Source organism: Elgaria multicarinata, chromosome 1, assembly GCF_023053635.1.
Source record: "Elgaria multicarinata webbii isolate HBS135686 ecotype San Diego chromosome 1, rElgMul1.1.pri, whole genome shotgun sequence".
Lineage (NCBI taxonomy): Eukaryota > Metazoa > Chordata > Lepidosauria > Squamata > Anguidae > Elgaria > Elgaria multicarinata.
Window position 1 is genome coordinate 87,223,581 of NC_086171.1, and position 19,996 is coordinate 87,243,576.

The following is a 19,996-nucleotide window of genomic DNA, read 5'->3' on the forward strand; positions in this document are numbered from 1 at the left end:
CTGTTCTCCCTGTTGTGTTAAGTAATTCTGCAAAGCTGTAAATCCAAACCACTCCTGAAACCAAGAGCCAGAGCCAGCGATCTACGAAATCAAAACGCAAAAGACAGACTAAAGTCCCCCAAGAAATCAAAACACCACCGTGCAGAGCAGACGCCTTATTAATTACTTGGATGAAAGGAAAGGATGGGTGGAAATATTCAGATGAATCTATTTAGATGCTACTGGAAACCAGCTATGGAAAAAGAAAGCAGGTTATAAATAGCTGCTGTACACAACGAGCCATTAGAGGGGGGAAACGTGTACAAAAGACAGAGCTCCCAAAATGACAGAAGCCGTAGCTTTCTTGTGGATGATGACGATGGCTAGACCTCGTATACTCCTCCTTAGCAAGTAGCAACGCCAGAACATGAAGGATATTGTCAGTTTCAATGAGGAAAAACCTCTCAAAATCCATTCCTTCACCAAGCTGCAACCACATTTGATACTTGTGTATCCTGCACCCTTCCTGACTCGGCCTGGCCCTCAAAACATCATGGAAAGAGCAGGGCTGATGACGTGCCGGATTAATGCCCAAAGGACTACAGGTTTCACAGCGGCTGCTAGGACCTGATGTCCTCATCGGACACATGCCAGGCTTATCAGTGTTGATGACCCTGATCCATAATTGAACCGGAAAAAGATTGATTTTCCAGACATCAAGGGGATGTGTGGTCAATTAGCCCAGTTTACAAATCAGACTGGGAAGGTGTCCTCCCCATCATATTAGAAGGCTTTTCTTCCTTGAGGGTTAACCTTCAAAGCTTTTCACGGTCTAGCTCCTTCCTATCTCTCCTCTCTCATCTCACACTATTGCCCGGCTCGTGCTCTTCGCTCCTCTGATGCCATGTTTCTCGCCTGCCCAAGGGCCTCTACTTCCCTTGCTCGGCTCCGTCCATTCTCTTCTGCTGCCCCTTACGCCTGGAACGCTCTTCCAGAACATTTGAGAACTACAAGTTCAACCGCAGCTTTTAAAGCTCAACTAAAAACTTTTCTTTTTCCTAAAGCTTTTAAAACTTGATGTTGTGCAGACTTCTACTGTTACTTTCTACTGTTAGTTTTACCCTACCCTGTGCCTGCTTACCCTTCCCTGTGCCTGTTTGCATTCTCTTCCCCTCCTTATTGTTTTACTATGATTTTATTAGATTGTAAGCCTATGCGGCAGGGTCTTGCTATTTACTGTTTTACTCTGTACAGCACCATGTACACTGATGGTGCTATATAAATAAATAAGAAGAAGAAGAAGAAGAAGAAGAAGAAGAAGAAGAAGAAGAAGAAGAAGGGTTAACAGTTACTACCACTTTTTGACTCTTCTTTTATGGTAAGTTCTGTAGAGAAGGGGCCTGCTGAGCAGGCTTTTAATTTACAACCAAGAAATAGGAGAGTGGCAGTGAGAGAGATCCAGGCTTACACACGTAAGTGTGGATGGGAACAGCAAGGCTGGTGGCACAGTTAGGCAGTTTTAGAGTCTGGACTTCATGGTCTTGAAGTGTCCTTCTTTAATGATGGGCACATCACTCACTTCAAAATGTGGTACCAGTGGAGGCCGGTGGCTTTGATGTCAGTGGGGTGATAAATCCGCTCCAGGTTCCAGTCAGAACCAGTGCTTTGGATCTTGGATTGCTCCTTTAGAGTTCTGACTGGTTTGGACTGAAACCCAGAGCGGATCCACTGCCCAACTGACACTGGAGCCCCCAGCCTCCCTTGTGTGGTCTGGCAGCCTGGCATATTTGGAGGCCCTCTTGTTCATCCTGTTGAGAGGGGCCCTGGACCTCTGCCCCTAACAGCACCACAGAACACGGCTCAGATGGCAGTGAAGCTTAGATGGGTCAAGGGTTTAAAGAAAGTCATGAATGGCTTAGCCTTCCCCAACCTGGTCCCTTCCAGCTGTTTCAGACTTCGGCTCCCATCAGCCCCATCCAGCATAGCCAATGGTCAGAAATTCTGGGAGTTGCAGTTCAAAAACAACTGGACGGCACCAGGGTGAGGAGAAGAGAGAGGACCAGCAGCAAAATTGTCAAGTGCACTTTCTCCCTTCCAGGGGTGTATTCACTGCAGCAGCACTATCCCAGTTGCCTGTCTCAACACTTGAAAGCCAGACAAGACCAGCTGGATAGCTATATGACGACATTTGTAGCCCCCCAAACACCGTGCATTAGTAGCAGTACATGGTCTCACTTGCTTTCTACAGAAGGGTTGAACTAAATGTGTACCCGGGGGGGGGGGGATGCAGCTAGAGCTGCCATTTAGAGAGCAAGCAATTCTCCAAGAGAGCAATGCCCTCTCCCAGGGTGGGGGCTCCCTTTTTGCTTAGAAATTAGGGTTCCCTTCCCCTATTCCAAGAGCCTCATGTGGCGTAGAATGGTAAGCAGCAGTTACTGCAGCCGAAACTCTTGCCATGGCCTGAGTTCGATCCCAGCTGGCAGCTGGCTCAGGTCGACTCAGCCTTCCAGCCTTCCGAGGTCGGTAAGATGAGTACCCAGCTAGATGGGGAAAAGGTAACCACGACTGGGGAAGGCAACGGCAAACCACCCCACTACAAAGTCTGCCAAGAAAACATCGGCAAAAGCAGGCATCCCTCTAGGAGTCAGCAATGACTCAAGTGTTTGCAGGAGAGGTTCCTTTCCTTTCCTTTCCTTTCCCCTATTCCAGCAAGCCCATTCTCAAGCGAAATGGAAAGACTATGCTGTCAACTGCCTCCCTTAAAGGAAGCTAAAATGTTCACCCCGGTTTGCATGTCTTCCAAAAGGCTGCAATGTTGTAGAGTGCAGGAGGTCTACAAGGGGCAAAAGGTTGCATGTACCCCACCCTGTCCCCAATTTTGGCTCAGCCCTACATCCCATGTTAAAGGCCCACTGTCATTTTACAGCTAGACAAGGAAGAGTGGGTAAGTATGGCATGCCAGCTTGCCCTTTGCGTGCAGGAGAAACCCAGAACAAAGGCTAAGGCACATGGAACAGTAAGACTAGTCCCATGGTAGACGCAAGAGAGCAACATCAGGCTGTTTTGCCTCCTGATGAATCAAAGTCTTAATAGCTAAATTGGGCAGGAGGGAAAAGCAGTGGAAGAGGAGAAAAGGTCTCTTTTCCGTTTTGGAACAGATGAGGCTGCAATGGAAAAACACTTTGCCAGACATTCAGGTAATCAAATACCCCTGACATACATATACACAGAATGTAATTATCTAATTATGTCATGCATACAATTAAACAAAAAAAGGGGGGAGTGACACATGCAAAAAGACCAAACTAGCCTGAACTCTTCAGATGCTTTAAAAGCACTGGCTCTGCTCTAATCCGTTCAGCAAGACTTTCATATCTAACAAGTGGGGACCCACAAAAACATGTTGCAACCTGGAACCATTTCTCAGCTTTGCTTTGCTTTTTTGGCACAAAGTTTGAACTACACTCTTGCAGAGGCGTTGTTGTTTTTTGTGGTGGTTTTATTCCAGGCCCAAATAAGACATTCCTTTAGCTATGGCATCCAAAATAAAATATATCCATTAAAAACTATGAAGATGGTAGTTTCCAAAAATAAAATGCATTTTATGAGCGAGTCAGGATTGTTCATGCTCTTTAAAAGGGAGAAGTTAAGCCTCTGTTTAAAGGCAGAAAAAGGATAGTGAATCCACCTCTGGTCCTGGGATGCAGCAAGGTTTGTTTTTCCTTCCAGGACTCAAAGCTGCTACAGCAACATGTAGAGCCCTGAATTTGCAGGAAGTTGTTCATTTCACAAACACACCGGAGTCTACAAAGTTCGTGGTCAACAGCTCCTCTCTGGTTGTGTTAAGACGTTAAAAGTATTTCATTGGCCAAGTCATGGACGAAAATGTTTACAAATTTGCAAACATTGCGCACCAGTGAGAAGCCTTACAATCCCACCACAGCCAGGTTTCATGATGTGAATGCAGACGTTACCTGTGGACTCCAGTCATGCCCTTACACCTGATCCAGTGCACCTGCCTAACAGGCGTTAATTTCTAGCTCACTCAATAGATCTAATTCACAAAATATTTTCCCTGAGCACAGATATGCTACTAAAGCAGGAATTCAAAAAGAGGAGCATTTCAGAACTCTACACAAGAATATCACTTTTAGCCATGCTGGCTGGGGGATTATGAGAGGTGTATTTGGAGGGCACCAGGTTGGGGATGGCTGGTATACACCTGTGATGAGCACATCTACGTGCTTTGTCACATGAGTGTGGCACCTTCTTGTGGCATGCTGTGACATGTACATCCAGTAAATGTATATACATCCACCTCATCACATGAACATAATGGCATACATACCCAGAGAGTGCATGCAATTTTCTACATAGAGGAAATATCCATGCAGGTAGTTAAGCTTGGAGCCGAAGAGAATTGTTTTCACCAGCTGAAATTATGCTTTTTTCTTCTTATGCCGCTGGAAGAGGACAGCTATGATGTAAGAAATGAATTCATGCTCCAATTTCCCAGGCTTTTATTAAATAAGCCTCACTAGTTTGCACAGTGATATAGATAATGGAACAAAAAAAACCCATTACCTGTCATTGTAATAATTGCTTTTATTTGTATTTGATTAAACTAATATTTGCATTTTTAATAATGTGCAGTCATCTGACTTCTGCTCACCTCGAAGTAAAGGTAATACTTCGAACAAGAGTTTATTACAAAATCTCTGCAGGGTCATCATACTCTGATGTCCAACTCAGATTCAACAAGATTCTAGGCCTCATAGTTATATGGAAAAGCATGGAAGCATGAGCAGGGCTAGGAAAAGGGTACATGGTTTGAGTGCCTCTTCCATATCCCCACTGTTTTCTCATAACTGAAGCTACATGAAACCAAATGGGGAAATCTTCAAGCCCAACCCATTTTTTTCTCTTTGCAAACCCAGCCTCCAGCTTCCTTCAAACCCTGAACTTTGAAAGCCAACACTGCAGATTCAAATACATCCATTCACATATTGAGAAGTATAGCTTCCAAATTGCGTGAGGTACTGGTTCCCTTCTATTCAGCACTGCTTAGGCCTCATCTTGAGTATTGCATCCAGTTCTCGGCACCACACTTCAAGAAGGATGCAGACAAGCTGGAGTGTGTTCAGAAAGCCCTATGAGGAAAGACTGAAAGAACTGGGCATGTTTAGCCTGGAGAAGGGAAGATTGAGGGGAGACGTGATAGTGGTCTTCAAATACTGGAAAGGTTGTCACACAGAGGAGGGCCAGGATCTCTTCTCAATCATCCCAGAGTGCAGGACACAGAATAATGGGCTCAAGTTACAAGAAGCCAGATTCCGACTGACATCAGGAAAAACTTCCTGACTGTTAGAACAGTATGACAATGGAACCAGTTACCCAGGGAGGTAGTGGGCTCTCCCACACTAGAGGCGTTCAAGAGGCAGCTGGACAATCATCTGTCAGGGATGCTTTAGGGTGGATTCCTGCATTGAGCAGGGGGTTGGACTCAATGGCCTTGTAGGCCCCTTCCAGCTCTACTATCCTATGATTCTATGAAGCTTCACTGCAGAAGTGCAAACAAGGTTAATGTATTCTGGACTTTTAACAAAACCAATTTCTTCCACAATCCAATGATCTGTGCATGCTCAGACAAAAGCCCAGGTCCCTTGCAGGCCTGAGGGCAACAGCTCAGTTCCCTCTGCTAAAAGTTAACACAGACCATTTCTAATGGAGATGCTCCCGTGCCTGCCACAAGTGAGGCCTTCGTGCAAAGTTAAATAAAGTTTTAGAAGACTCCTTGCTCCCAGGAGACAGGACTTGAGTACAACCTGTGGAAAATATTGAAAGATCCATCCATGTAACGGAAACAATTGTTCACCTTTCTAAAGCTCACTGCTTCCTTCCTGTTTCTCTTGGGAAATCTCAAGTTAAGATCTGTCACATGGGAAAACAAAGAAATACATTCCTTTGCCTTGGAGACACTCTACCCTACTAGTTCTACAGAATTATCACTAATAAGAACTTCCTTTTTTAAAAAAGGGGGGAAGGTAACTCCATGGTGTGGAGGCTACAGCTCTCAGGTCTCTGCTCAAGCACCTGGATGAAGATTGGGGGTGTGGGTGTTGATGGTTATTGTTATTACATGCCAATGAAAATAAAAGCATTACTCAAGCAGTGACTATTTTTGCCCTGGCCCTGGCCAAAATGCAACTGAATATGGCATCATTCAGCATAGGCTTGTCGCCAAACCTCACAATCTCTAGCTTAAATATGTCAATAATAACTGGTTTTAATTTCAGTCTTACGAAATTAGAAAGACACATCGAAGGCACAATCTGCAAGTAGGCTAACAGCAAGTCTCAATTTATCTAACTGAAAGTTCATTTGCCAACAGCTACGAAGATGTCCAGTTCCAGCCATCTTCCCAAATCAGGTGCCTTCCATATATGCTCCCATATATTAGCCAGGGATGATGGGAGTTGTAGCCCAACACATCCAGAAGGTGTCTGGATGGGGAAGGCCAATTTGCCATGTCACCAATGTACAATGCTATATACACTGCAGGTTTGCCTGTAACCATTCCTATGATTAGACTCCTTTGTCTGCAGAAATGTGTTATAGCTGAAAATAATTGCTTGACATTGAGGCAATGATGAAGTCACAGATGATTCTAAGAACTATTAAAGTTCTGATTTTGATGCAGTTGCTACACCAGTGATGTAGTAAATGTAAAACTCTCATTTTAAAATAGCTTCCCTGCCTCCTCCAAGAAAAACTACAGGGACATATTTTAACTGTACATTCTCAATTCAGGGTTTCCAATTACTCCAAACCACTCACACGAGAGGGGCGGCAGAGGAGGAACAATAACAACCTATGCTTATTTCAGATGGATTGATTGATTGATTGATAATACTTTTATGCCACTTAATATAATAAAATCCCGAAGTGATTCACATTAAAATACAGAATAATTTAAACATAATAAATAAGATAAAACAATGGGCCTGTACAGACGACACGCTAAGCCATGGTTAGGCGGATAACTCTTTTGCAGCAAATGGTTAGTGAGCGCGTTTAAACCATGGTGATGTAGCCACCATGGTTAGGAATGGTCCACATGACATGCTAAGCCATGATGTTTAGCCCAAAATGCTTAACCACCGTGACTTAGCATGTCATCTGAACAGGGTCATAATAAATAATTCAAACATTTTTTTAAACAAAACATTACAGTACCTTAAGAATAGTCCTATTGAACAGTGTTCTCCATAATGACATGAACTACTATTCTTATTAAGCTTTCACAGGCTTACAGCTGAAGACTCTGAATTCCTTTGATCACAGTTCTGCACAAGCTGTTTAAAGCTTCCTTTCCACAAACTCAAATGGCTGCCAAATTATTTTGGAGAGGGCAGGTTGACTTTGCAAAGAATGAAACGTTACGTAGTTCAGAGTGCGATCTCTTGCCTTCCTCCACAACGTAAACAGAGCCTGCCACCACAGACTGCCAGGCCGAGCTGCACAGCTCTGATCCAACATCATTTAGAGCTTTCATTGGGGATAGTGAAAGAGGCTGGACCCCTGGAATCTCCTGCTCAAAGAATCGCTCGCAGGTGGTGATGGCCAAAAGCCCTGCCTAGGACCTTGGACAGCAACAGCCAGCCAGGCAATCAAAGCACCAGTGGTCTGACTCAATCAATACATGACTTGTCTTCAGCTATGGGGTGCAGGGCATGGGGTGCAATGCAAGCAGCTGACTAGCCCGTCCCATCGCTTCCCGCATTTAGAAGCCACAGAAGTAGCAGTTGCTTCAGCCCAGAAGGTGGGATCTGGTCTCCCTTGTACCAATATTGAGACCCCCACAAGCTGGTAATGATGGGATTTTGGTGGCCCACCCTTCTTGCATTTGGCCCCACCCATCACTGGACTGCAGCCCCCAAAAGTGTCTCCAAGATGGGATTTAGGGCCCTGGCCTGAAAGAGATTCTACACCCCTGGAATACTTCCTAACCAGAGGACCCAACCTGAACACAGAATTTATTTTTAAAAAAATCCACAACCCAGCCACATAATGGATCAGTATAGTCCTGTATTTAAAAAGGAAAAAATTACTTGTGTTTGAGGGCCTCTCCACACATCATACCCAAAGCCAATGGAGGCTGGTGGCTCCCATGTCAGTGGGGGCAGTGACTCTGCTCCAGATTTCAACCTTGGATGGCTCCTTTAGAATTCTGACTGGTTCTGCCTGAAACCTGGAGCAGATTCACTGCCTCCACTGACATGGGAGCCACCAGCCTCCACTGCTTAAGGCGTTTAAAAGCCCATGCCAAAGGCTGCAATGCTCAACGCCAGACAAGAATATATGTATCAAATATAGGGGTAGGACTTGTCAGGAGATGAGGATTCGCTACAACCCCATGCCAGATGTACACTCAGTGGAAAAGCCAGGCCTCCTATGTGTAATGTATGAAAAGGCCACGATTGGTTAAATGCATGGCTAAAACACAATATATTTCATGGAGGAAGGCTATAAGATGGCAGCACACTCTCCACCCAAGACAGCAATATCCATAAGAAGTCTCTGGAGTGTCTGCACTTCACCACCACCCTACCCAATTTTAAATTACACAAGTAAAACCCATATAAATATGTGTTTTAAGAATGGGGAAGGGAGACATGAGCAGGACTCCTTTATTCATGGCACCTTCAACTCCTTTAATTATATATCGATATAGGAAATAAATTTCCTATATATTTCCTACATCGACTGCAAGCACGTAACTTTTTAGAACCCTAACCCTGGCCAATGAGACCACATCACGCCAGTCCTTTTCCAGCTTCATTGGCTGCCAGTCCAGGTCCGGGCCCGATTCAAAGTGCTGGTATTAACATTTAAAGCCATAAACGGCTTGAGGCCAGGGTATCTGAAGGAACGCCTCCTCCCGTATGTACCTGCCCAGACCCTAAGGTCATCCTCAGGGGTCCTTCTCCGCGAGCCCCTGCCAAAGGAAGTGAGGCAGGTGGCTACCAGGAGGAGGGCCTTCTCAGCTGTGGCACACCGGCTGTGGAATGAGCTCCCTAAGGAGGTTCACTTGGCACCTACATGATATGCCTTTAGACGCCTTTTTATTCTCCCAGCATTTTAACAGTCTATAAATAAATTTTAACTTGGTGTTTTAAATCTGTAATTTTGCATTGCTACTGTTTTTATCTGGTTGAGCTTTTATATTGTATTTTATATTATGGTTTTATACTGTTGTTTTATACTTTGAATGTTTTTAATTTTTGTGAACCGCCCAGAGAGCTCCGGCTATTGGGCGGTATAGAAATGTAATAAATAAATAAATAAATAAATAACCCGTTAAAGCCCAGGTCTAAAGGCTATAGCTAAGACATTCTGGGTTTTTTAATTTTATTTATTAAAGACGCCCCAAAATGAAAACAATGAGGTTATTTTTTTATTTTTTTATTTAATTACATTTATATCGCCCCATAACTGAAGTTCTCTAGGTGGTTGATCAAAAGACTATAGAGTATAAAGTAATAGGATATGAAACTATAAAAGAAAATCAGGAACAACTTTCTCTACTAGTTCAAAAATCTAAAGTATATACTTTGATATCAAAGTCAAAACTACAAAAATGTAAAAAACACACAACTGAACACCTAAAACAACTTAACAAATGACCATTTTAAAAGAAATGAACTCAGTTAGGTACATAAGTAACAAAACCTTTTTCGAGATTAAAGTATCATTTGAATATAAAATTCAAGTGAATATACATATCGCAACTCTATATACAATTTAAATTCGTTAGGAGTCGGAGTCGGTACATTTTTACTGACTCCAGTAACCCAAGAATTGCTTCTGACTCCAACTCCACGACTCTGACTCCACAGCCCTGGACATGAGACATAGACATTCAAACCTTCATAGAATCATAGAATAGCAGAGTTGGAAGGGGCCTACAAGGCCATCAAGTCCAACCCCCTGCTCAATGCAGGAATCCACCCTCAAGCATCCCTGGCAGATGCTATGATCATACCACTTACACAGTAAGTCATTATCAGCACAATCTTATGCATGCCTACTCAGAAGTAAACTCCAATGAGTTCAACAGGACCTACTCTCAGAGAGCTTCGGCTATTGGGCGGTATAAAAATGTAATAAATAAATAAATATACAAATGCACCCTAAAAGTCCATCTACATTAGCTTTAGGGTGCAACCCTATGCATGTTTAGGCAGGGCGGAAAGTCCTACAACTCCCAGAATTCCCCAGCCAACATTGCTGGCTGGAGCATGTTGGGAATTGTAGGAGTTCTCTGTCTAAACATGCATAGGACTGCCCTTTTAATTGCTCAAAATTCACATTGTATCATTACATCTGAGAACCACATTTCTCTTCCCCCCCACTCCTCACACCTTTCTTTTATTATTTTTTAAAAGGCCAAGTTTTGTCAGCAATTATATCTTTTGTGCCTCACCTGATTCAAATGTGTTAAATTTAGAATCCTTTTTTTAAAAAAATCTCAACACTGAACACATTCATGGCGAAGTCCCACTGCGTTTCGTGGGGCTTACATCCTTGCTAGCATGCTCAAATTGCTGATTCTTTAGAAAACCTAAGTAAAATGTAGAAAAGTATGTATATCTTTTTTTTAAAAAAAGATATGTCATTCAAGTTCCAAACAATTGGAAGAAATGAATTCACATTTTTTTAAAAAAACAAAAACAAAATAAAGGGAAAACTACAGTAGCTTAAATACAGAAATGGTTGTACTCTTAACTTTCTTATTTTCTTAGCTTCTTAACCTCCAGACACCATGGGAGTCTGCACAATAATACTCAGTGGGTGTTAAAAAAAAAAACCCAAAAAACCCACCCAAGACATAAAACAAGACATAGAAAGTAGAATATTCTATTCTAGTCCTCTCTTTTGTCTACAGCAGACTAAAAGATAGTGCTAAGGAAAAGAGAAGATCCAGTCTACACAAGAAGAAGTGTATTTGCTCGGTCCGTCTCCGTGGTTTTCTTTTCCAGAAAGGGGAGGGGGACCTAACAGGTTTGATTGTGACTTTACAACCTCAGCTAAAGGCTGGAATAGTCGTGACATCAATTGCATACATGCAATTAACATGCACGTTTTCGTCATGTTAATGGCAGCCGCAGAGAAGCCTGAGCAGCCTAAGGTGCACGGGGACTGGATGTTTAACTCTCTTTCTGCCACAGTGTCAAGCTGCTATTTGTATTTTACGGGCAGTCACCATTGTAAATGCAATCAGCAAACTGAGACAGGGAGAGAGTTAAACATCCCATCCTGTGCTCCCTGGCCTGCTCAGGCTTCTCTGTAGCTCATATGATCATAACAGCAAAATATTTGCATGGAAATTGCATTCATGCCCCTAAAATTATACCCAATTCATTGCTGCAACTATTTGGGGATGCGGGGAGCAGTCACACATTAGGACGTCTACTCCAATCAATGAAAACAATTGTCAATAGTGAGCAATCTAAGGAAAGCCATTTTCTTTCCAATGATACATTATAGAAAAGCTTGTTAATGAAATGGATCAGCTCTAATTAGAAACTGAAACGTTGGGGGGTGCCAGATGAGAAAAGAAGTCACTGACAAGTGTGAAATTTTGAAAAGAAGGGGGAAAGCTACAACAGCCATCTTCAACTTGGTGCCCTGCAGATATGTGGGACTACAAATCCCATCACATCTGCTGGGGATGCTGAGAGTTGTACTCCAAGACATCTGGCACCAAGTTGAGGACAGTGGGGCTTTGCTATTTAAGGCTTTTTAGGGGCACAGGACAGAGGTTTATAAAACTAAGAATGGTGTGGAGCGAGAGAGATGTTTCACATGTAATGCTAGAACTTAGGGGCAGCAGATTCAGGACAAAGGAAAAGTCTTCCTCACAGAATTTATCAACTGATGGAATTCACCGGCACAAGATGTCACGATGGCCACTGGCTTACAGGACTTCTAAAAATGGACTGGACACATTAATGTACGATAGCTATGGTTCAAACTATTCCCCATAACAGCTAAAGGGAGACTCCATATTCAGAGGCAGTGTAGCTCTGAATACCTCTTGCAGGGATCAAACGGGGAAGGGCTCTTGCCTTCACGCCCCACGAAAATGCAGACTTCCCTCAAGCATCAAGCTGGCTGCTGTCGAAAATGGAATCACAGGTTTTCAAAGGTGATCACCAACCAGTCCTCTGGTTAACTGGAAGCTTTGGTTGAACTCACTCGTTTAGGTTTCAGTGCACTTGTAGTGCTGCGATAACCCCACTGAACATTGAGGTATCGAGTGAATTTTGTACATATATTCAGGACACAAGTCCACATTTGGGTTTTTGAATATCAGCTCATCACCCCACATATGTTTTCAGGCAGGGGAATAAAGATGCAGGCTAGATGGTCATGCAACGGCTGCTGTGGCATGGGGCTGCCTTCCCACCCTTGATTTCTTCTAGCACAGCTCTTTAAGACAGGTGACCTGCTGGAAGGAGGCCACGTACCTTTCTCTTAATTAACAGCTGGCCTCTTTCTTGTTCCAGGCTAATCAGGAGCAGGTTCGCCCTCCTCCTCTGGCTAGCCCTGATGGGAAGCCCCTGCTCCTTTGAGACTGGGGGTCCACTGGTAGATGGATGGGTATGGTTCTGGATTCTGGCTCCCCTCCTGACAAGGTGACGGTTTGTGAGGAATTCCCATGTGACTGCTGTTTGGGAGTAAGTTTGGAGCCTGTGTAAACTAGCTTTTGTTTGTTTTCTGTTTAAATTTACCCTCTACTCTAATTCCGTGTCTCTAAAAGCTTCTCTTTTTTTCCTAATAAATGCACTTTCTTCTAATTTGGGTGGAAAGTGTGTGATTGAGGTTTCTGACCAAGACCTACATTGAATCATAGAATAGCAGAGTTGGAAGGGGCCTACAAGGCCATTGAGTCCAACCCCCTGCTCAATGCAGGAATCCACCCTAAAGCATCCCTGACAGATGGTTGTCCAGCTGCCTCTTGAAGGCCTCTAGTGTGGGAGAGCCCACAACCTCCCAAGGTAACTGGTTCCATTGTCGTACTGCTCTAACAGTCAGGAATTTTTTCCTGATGTCCAGCTGGAATCTGGCTTCCTGTAACTTAAGCCCGTTATTCTGTGTCCTGCACTCTGGAATGATCGAGGAGAGATCCTGGCCCTCCTCTGTGTGACAACCTTTTAAGTCTTTGAATAGTGCTATCGTGTCTCCCCTCCATCTTCTCTTCTCCAGGCTAAACATGCCCAGTTCTTTCAGTCTCTCTTCATAGGGCTTTGTTTCCAAACCCCTGATCATCCTGGTTGCCCTCCTCTGAACACGCTCCAGCTTGTCTGTGTCCTTCTTGAATTGTGGAGCCCAGAACTGTATGCAATACTCTAGATTGAAAGGGTTTTCTCTCTCCAAAACCCTCTCAATGTGGCCCAACCACTCAGGAACACTACTGAGGCATTTCATTTGGGTCCAGGAAGCCGGGGAGCTGATGCATAAAGGTGTTGGATACAGGCGAAGAGCCACACTAACAATGCAATTCTATACCTGTCTACTCAAATAGCAAGTTCCAATGATTTCAATAGGGCATATTCCCAGGTCAGTGACTACAGCCTAAAAGTTACAATACAAACAATAAAAATTAATGAGCTATATATAACCAGTTCACCCACAATATTGCTAGCAGTACAACCGAGCAGCAGAAAACAATTATGTACTTTTACTGGAGTTGACTAGTAAAAGTACACAATTGATGTCATTACAATGCTCATCAAAAAGCTATTTCAGCCTTGTACTGTTTTTGAAAATCTTTACTACTGCTTTCAATGTGATTTCTTTTAAATACTCTCTATCACTGCTGATCTACCCATGTTCTGAAAAGTGGACAACGTAACTTATAGCAATCTTGCTAACCAGAACCAAATCGTCTACGTTGACTCAGATGTAATTATAAGCTCTTGGGGTGGGTGGGAATTACAGCACTCTTACAAAGTTATGTGGCTGAAGACTTTTGCCACATAATTTAAACTTCATAAAAATAAACAAGTATATTATAAGTATACAACAAAGGTCCTTTAGTGCTTTCAAGACCCAATCATTTCAAAGAGAGAGAGTTAAGAATGTGCCAGCTCATTGAAATCAATAGGGTGGCTACTAGGAGGAGGGCCTTCTCAGCTGTGGCACCCCAGCTGTGGAATGAGCTCCCCAGAGAGGTCCGCCTGGCGCCTACACTGTACTCCTTTCGTCGCCAGCTGAAGACCTTTTTATTCCCTCAGTATTTTAACACATAATTTTAACTTAAATTTCAATTTGACTGTTCTAACTCTGTATTTTAATCTTATATCAATTTCTGCTGCGTGGTTTTATCCTGGTTGTGCTTTTTATACTGTATTTTGTATTTGTGTTTTTAACCTGTTGGTTGTTTTATTATGGTTTTAATTTCTGTGAACCGCCCAGAGCGCTTCGGCTATTGGGCAGTATAAAAATGTAATAAATAAATAAATAAAGGGTGCAGATACTCTTTATTTGGATTTCATATGGCCCACCTTTTTTTTTAAAATGACTCTGAAAAAAGAGTTCTTTGCATTTTTCAACTAGCCTGAAGAACCACCTCAAGGACTTCTCAGTTCTTTTGAACATATTGGAAGGAGTACGGCCACACTTTCGAGAACTGACCTGTTGGCAACTGTCAAGAGCCCCCAGAAAAAAAGACATTGCTGATGGTTGTTCCAATGAATGGGGCGGATTCTCTGCAGGGTGAATCACTTTCGAAGACAGAGCTGTTCAGCCAGAATCAGGCAAGCTACCCTGCTGTGTAAAGTGCTCCTGGAATAATGGTTGTTTACAAATAAACTTCCAAATGGTAACAACCAACCATTTGCAAATAAACCCAGGTCCAATTATAAACTCATTCAGCAGTAGCCCAAATGACTTGTCCTTCCTAAAAGAACAGAGTCCATGAAAAGGGGCAGCAAAGCGCAGAATATACATCTGTCCTATCTTCAGGGATTTTCCAACCTTCCCCTGCCTTCTTCCAGATTTCACTCTGCCATTTCAAGTCAATAATCTGCCTAGTTCCACAGTCAGTCATTCCTGCACCACATATGTTGACTTTGTAGGATATGACCAGGATTAATATCATTTGGGGGGAGGGGGCAAATTAAATGCTAAAATGGCAAAATGAAAGACTTCACATCACTAAAAGCTACCAGCTTCCGCACAATGGGCCCCAGTGAATGATTCAGCAAAATTGTCAGTTACAGCAGTTCTGAGCTTTTTCCAGAGATGAAACTTTCAGTTAACATGGTGTCATGATGAACACACAGAAACTTCAGTCTACACTACGTCACATGCACAGCTCTGGGTAACATGGGGATTTTTGACTGGAGAGTTGCCATTAACCAACAATATTTCCCCAAGGGAAGAAGTCTAAGCCTTCCATCTAAATAGAAAAAGACGCCCATGACACCATACCTGTCCCCAAAAAGAGCTGCAGAAAGCAAAATTGCATCATTTGAATATTGGCTCTCTGCCACAGTATAAATACAACCAGTTTGGAACTACAATTTGCATTCCTCGATTCCTCTTTCTGGGAGTGCCAGCTTTCTCAATGAAAGTGTGTGCTTATGAATACACATCATGGCCCAACAGAAACCTCTTCTTGTCTTTGACTTAACACACACATCATAGCAAACCATGGTTAAGAAAGCTTAACTGTGATTTGGCATGGTGCCTGTTTTGGCAAGCCATCATTTGCAATTCTCCAACAAACCAGAATCACAAACCATGGTTTGTGCTAACTATTCTTTGATTTAGACCAATACACCTAGAGATTGGAGCACTGAACAGACAGAAAACACAAGCAGAGGAGATTGTCCTTACAGAATAGCTGGCAACCACATAGCTCTCCTAGTCAGGATTCCAACAGATTTTACCAGCCACTCTCCTGAGTAAGACAGTTCTGAGAATTTCCAAGAGGAAACCTTTATCATTTCTTGAGTATTATATCAGTGCAGACCACTGGTAAAACATAGGACAGGGGGAATTTACCCTGTTATATATTAGAAATACCTAATGTTATCCATTCAGTAATCCAAATGGTAAGACTCAAAACACAGAAATAATAAGTTGATTCACAGAGGAGTGATCAAACAGTTGAATCACATACCAATAAAAATACGGACAAAGTAGTTCTAAATCATTAACACAACCATCCTATGCACCCTTACTTGTGGGTAAGTTGCACTGAATTCAGGGAGACTTGCCTCCACATAAATACGGACAAAGTAGTTCTAAATCATTAACACAACCATCCTATGCACCCTTACTTGTGGGTAAGTTGCACTGAATTCAGGGAGACTTGCCTCCACATAAATACGGACAAAGTAGTTCTAAATCATTAACACAACCATCCTATGCACCCTTACTTGTGGGTAAGTTGCACTGAATTCAGGGAGACTTGCCTCCACATAAATATACATATAATCAGGCTACTAGGTATTCTAACTTCATCACTCCTTCTAATAATGTACTCAGGTGTTGAGTGCCAACAGAATTGTTCCCAAAACAAAAGGAACAAGAGAATGGTATCAGCTCTCAGGGAAACCTGAGGTTTGCAGAAGCACAATGGCGGAAAACCATTTAAAAAACCAGCCAAAAGAGGACTATGTATGCTCAGTAGCCACAGAAAGCAGAGCGACAGAAAAAAAAGGAAAAAAAAGAAAACCTGGGACTGAAGACGAAGACTGGAAATCTTGCTTGCAGAGAATGTCTGACTGGAATCCTGAAAAGCAGTCAACCTTTTACTCCGCATCGTTTTCTTAAGGGTCCCACTTCTTTGACTTTTTTTATTTAGAAAAGTTTTTTTAAAAGCCATTTTCCGCAGGGCAATTGGCCATGAAACCCTCATTTTTCACTTTTTTTCACCTGGTACAATGTATTTAAATTTAAGCTCTGAATATCAAGTCATTCCATAAATAACAGGACCACTCCTGATATCATAAGATAATCTTTAAAAACTGGAAAACTAAGTAAGGTTTTCCATAGTTGATAGTCTTTGCATTTTGGCTTTAAAACTAATAACACTACTGGAGAACAACAGACTATGCTGTTTTTATGCTGCAAAATTGCTCAGTAACAGTTGTTTTAGCCCTATTTTCCCCCCATCAGATCTCACCATATTTGCATTTCACTGAAAGAAAAAGGGAGAGCAATCATCTCAGGAATCAGGGAGAAACAGACAAGAATTGTCCTCTCTAGGATTACAGCAATAGGTTGGTCCCTTCACCACACCACACCTTCCCTCTCAGAGCTCTCAATGCTAGAATTCAGAGCAGAGATGCTATCAAAAAGAGAATTTGTAAGCACCACTTTAGCGCTTAAGGGCTACAGCTCAAGCAAAGCACATGTGCTTTCATACCCAAGAACTCTCCAAATAATGTTGTTTTAGCGTTATTGTTCATCAAGACATAAATGGGCCACTGCATATTGTTTAAGTCACTCCCAATAAACACTTGGTCAAAAAACCATGAGCACGCATGTTAGGGTCACTTCCAATTTTAGGTAGAACTCCCACACATGTACACACATGAACGCACACTTTCGCGAGGCACACCGCTGGTCCGAGTTGGGAAGACGACACGCTCTTGACAGCACAAACCTTTATATCATCCAGTCCAAGAAAAGCTCCCGGCTGTAGTCACTGACCCAAACACATGCATTGTATTCAAGTCAACAGCAAGCGCAGGGGAGGGACCGGCGGGCACGCAACCCTTCCCTGCACGCAACCCTTCCCTGGGGTCTTCGCCATGGCCTCACTTCACCTTAGGGAAGGTGCTGAAAATCCACCACTCCATACTGAATCATTTCTCTTCTCCCCACACTACTATCTTTAAAAAAAAAAAAAAGAGTCTGACATTGGCAATCCAAATAAGACTAAAAGCCAGAAAGGTTATTCTACAGAGGACAGAAGCAGAGGAAAGCCACCCCCTGCCTTGCCACGGCAACCTGGACCGTGGAAACTAACTGAGATTGGGGGGGGGGGGTTCGTTTTGCAGGCAACACAAATGGTTCCTAGGGAGCATCAGCTATTTCAGAGCAGACACATGGGTCGGCACCCCTGCTGTGCCGCCTTTTCCTTCATCCTCTGCATTGTAAACTCCCTCACTAGATGCACAACTGCAAGTGGCAGAGAAGAACCCTCTTTTCACTGATCGGGGAAATGAGCCCAGCTCTCCTCCTGCGAGGGCTTTACCAACTTTCTTAGCTGCTCCTGCTCCTGTGCTTTAGTTTCCACAGCAGACCTGGAGCCATTAAAAGCAGGCAAAGCGTTCCCCGGCCCCAGAGTAAAGTGATTGGGGGGGGGGGGGGAGCTCCTACCTGCCAGGAGGCAAGAGAAGCCAGGTGGGTGAATTAAAACACACACACACACACACACACACACACACACCCGTGCCAATCATGTGCACCCCTGGCCTGCCAGGGCAAGCTAGGAGGCGGGACCGAAGCCAGGCGAAAAGCCCGTGAACGCCTGGCCCCGGAAGGGTTAACGGGGCTGCCGGCACCATCTAAGGGGCAGCTGAGAGACGGGCGAAGCTTGCTGGACGCCGGGGCTGCAGCCGAACCCCGCTGGGGCTCGAGCCGGGAAACGACGCCACAAGCTGTCGGCGAGGGTACCACTGAGCAGGTGCAGAGTGAGGGAGCGCAGGAAGCCCCCACGCGCCAAAGATTCGGGGCGCGGGGGGGGGAAGGGGTCTCAGATTGGAGGGCAGGGGCGGGGGGGGAGCGGTGTCCTTTCCGGAGCCACTTCAGCCTCGGCGTCTCCCCCGTTCGCACGCTGGAGAGGGGGGCTGCGCGACGGCGGCGGAGGCGCACGAGGCAGCGGCGGGCTCCTGCTGCCTCCTTGCCCCGCCGCCGACCGAGCGAGCCCCCCTCTGCCGGGCTGGCCCCGGGGCGCCTCGGCTGCAAAGCCCCCGCGAGCCGCCTCCGCCCGCCCCGCTTGAGTCGGGCGCTCGCTCGCCCGCTCGCCCGCTCCGCTCGCTCCCTCTCGCCGGCTCACCTTCGCTCCCGGCCGCGCTGCCCAGCCCGCTGCGGAGCGCCCCACCGGGCAGCAGCAGCAGCAGCGGCCACAGCACCGCCAGCGGCGGCGGGCGCATCTCCGCGATCCGGCCGCTCGCTCGGGCGCTGCTCCGCGGAGAGGCGGCGGCGGCGGCGCCCGGGTCTCGGAGGAGGAGGCGGCGGCGACCGCGACGCTGCTGCCGGCTGCGGGTCCTCCTTGGCGCCCAGGCTGGCCGCTGGTCCCGCTCGCGACGGCGGCCGGGAGCCCCTTCCAGCGCCGGGGACAGAGCCGGGGACCCGGGGGGGGGGGCGCGAGCGGACCTCCTGCCACAGCAGTCCCGCGGCGGCCACCGACGACCTCCTCCCTCTGCTCTAGCCGCCGCCGCCGCTACTGCTGCTGCTTCTTGCCGCCGCCGCGCGCAGCCACCAGCAACGCTGGGCGGAGCCAAGGTCGGAGAAGCCCCGCCCCTGGCTCCTCCCACTTCCATTGGCACCCCGTCTCTCAACCCCCCCCCCCCCCGGCCAATCGGGGCCAAAAGCAGGCGCCGGCGGCGGCGAGCAGCCCGATGGGCGCGTGGCCGCTTCTTTAATATCCCAAACCAGAGATCTCTTCTGACGGCGCATTTATACCCTGCTTTCAGAGTGATTGAAAGCGCCCCCTCCAGCCATGGAAAGCAGGTCAATATTACTACCATCCCCCGATTCCCCCCCCCAAAAAATAAATATTTATTTATTTATTTTTATTTATTTATTTATTACATTTCTATACCGCCCCACAGCCGAAGCTCTCTGGGCGGTTTACAACAATTAAAAATGGTAAACATTAAACGTATACAAAATTTAAAAACGATCAAAAACATAAAAATAACAGTAAAAAACAACAACAGTGTCCATTAAAAAAACAACAGTATCCATTTAAATATCCAACAGTATC

General features: G+C 45.0%; 1 protein-coding gene across 1 annotated transcript in view; it reads right to left on the reverse strand.

Annotated features, from left to right (window-relative positions):
• The window catches only part of EPHA5 (EPH receptor A5), a 362,633-nt gene extending 343,524 nt beyond the window's left edge, over positions 1-19,109 (reverse strand). Inside the window, exon 1 of the mRNA XM_063131415.1 lies at positions 19,064-19,109. The gene's annotated coding sequence lies outside the window, so the exon portion shown is untranslated. The remainder of the gene's footprint in view (positions 1-19,063) is intronic.
• Between the last annotated feature and the right edge of the window lie 887 nt (positions 19,110-19,996).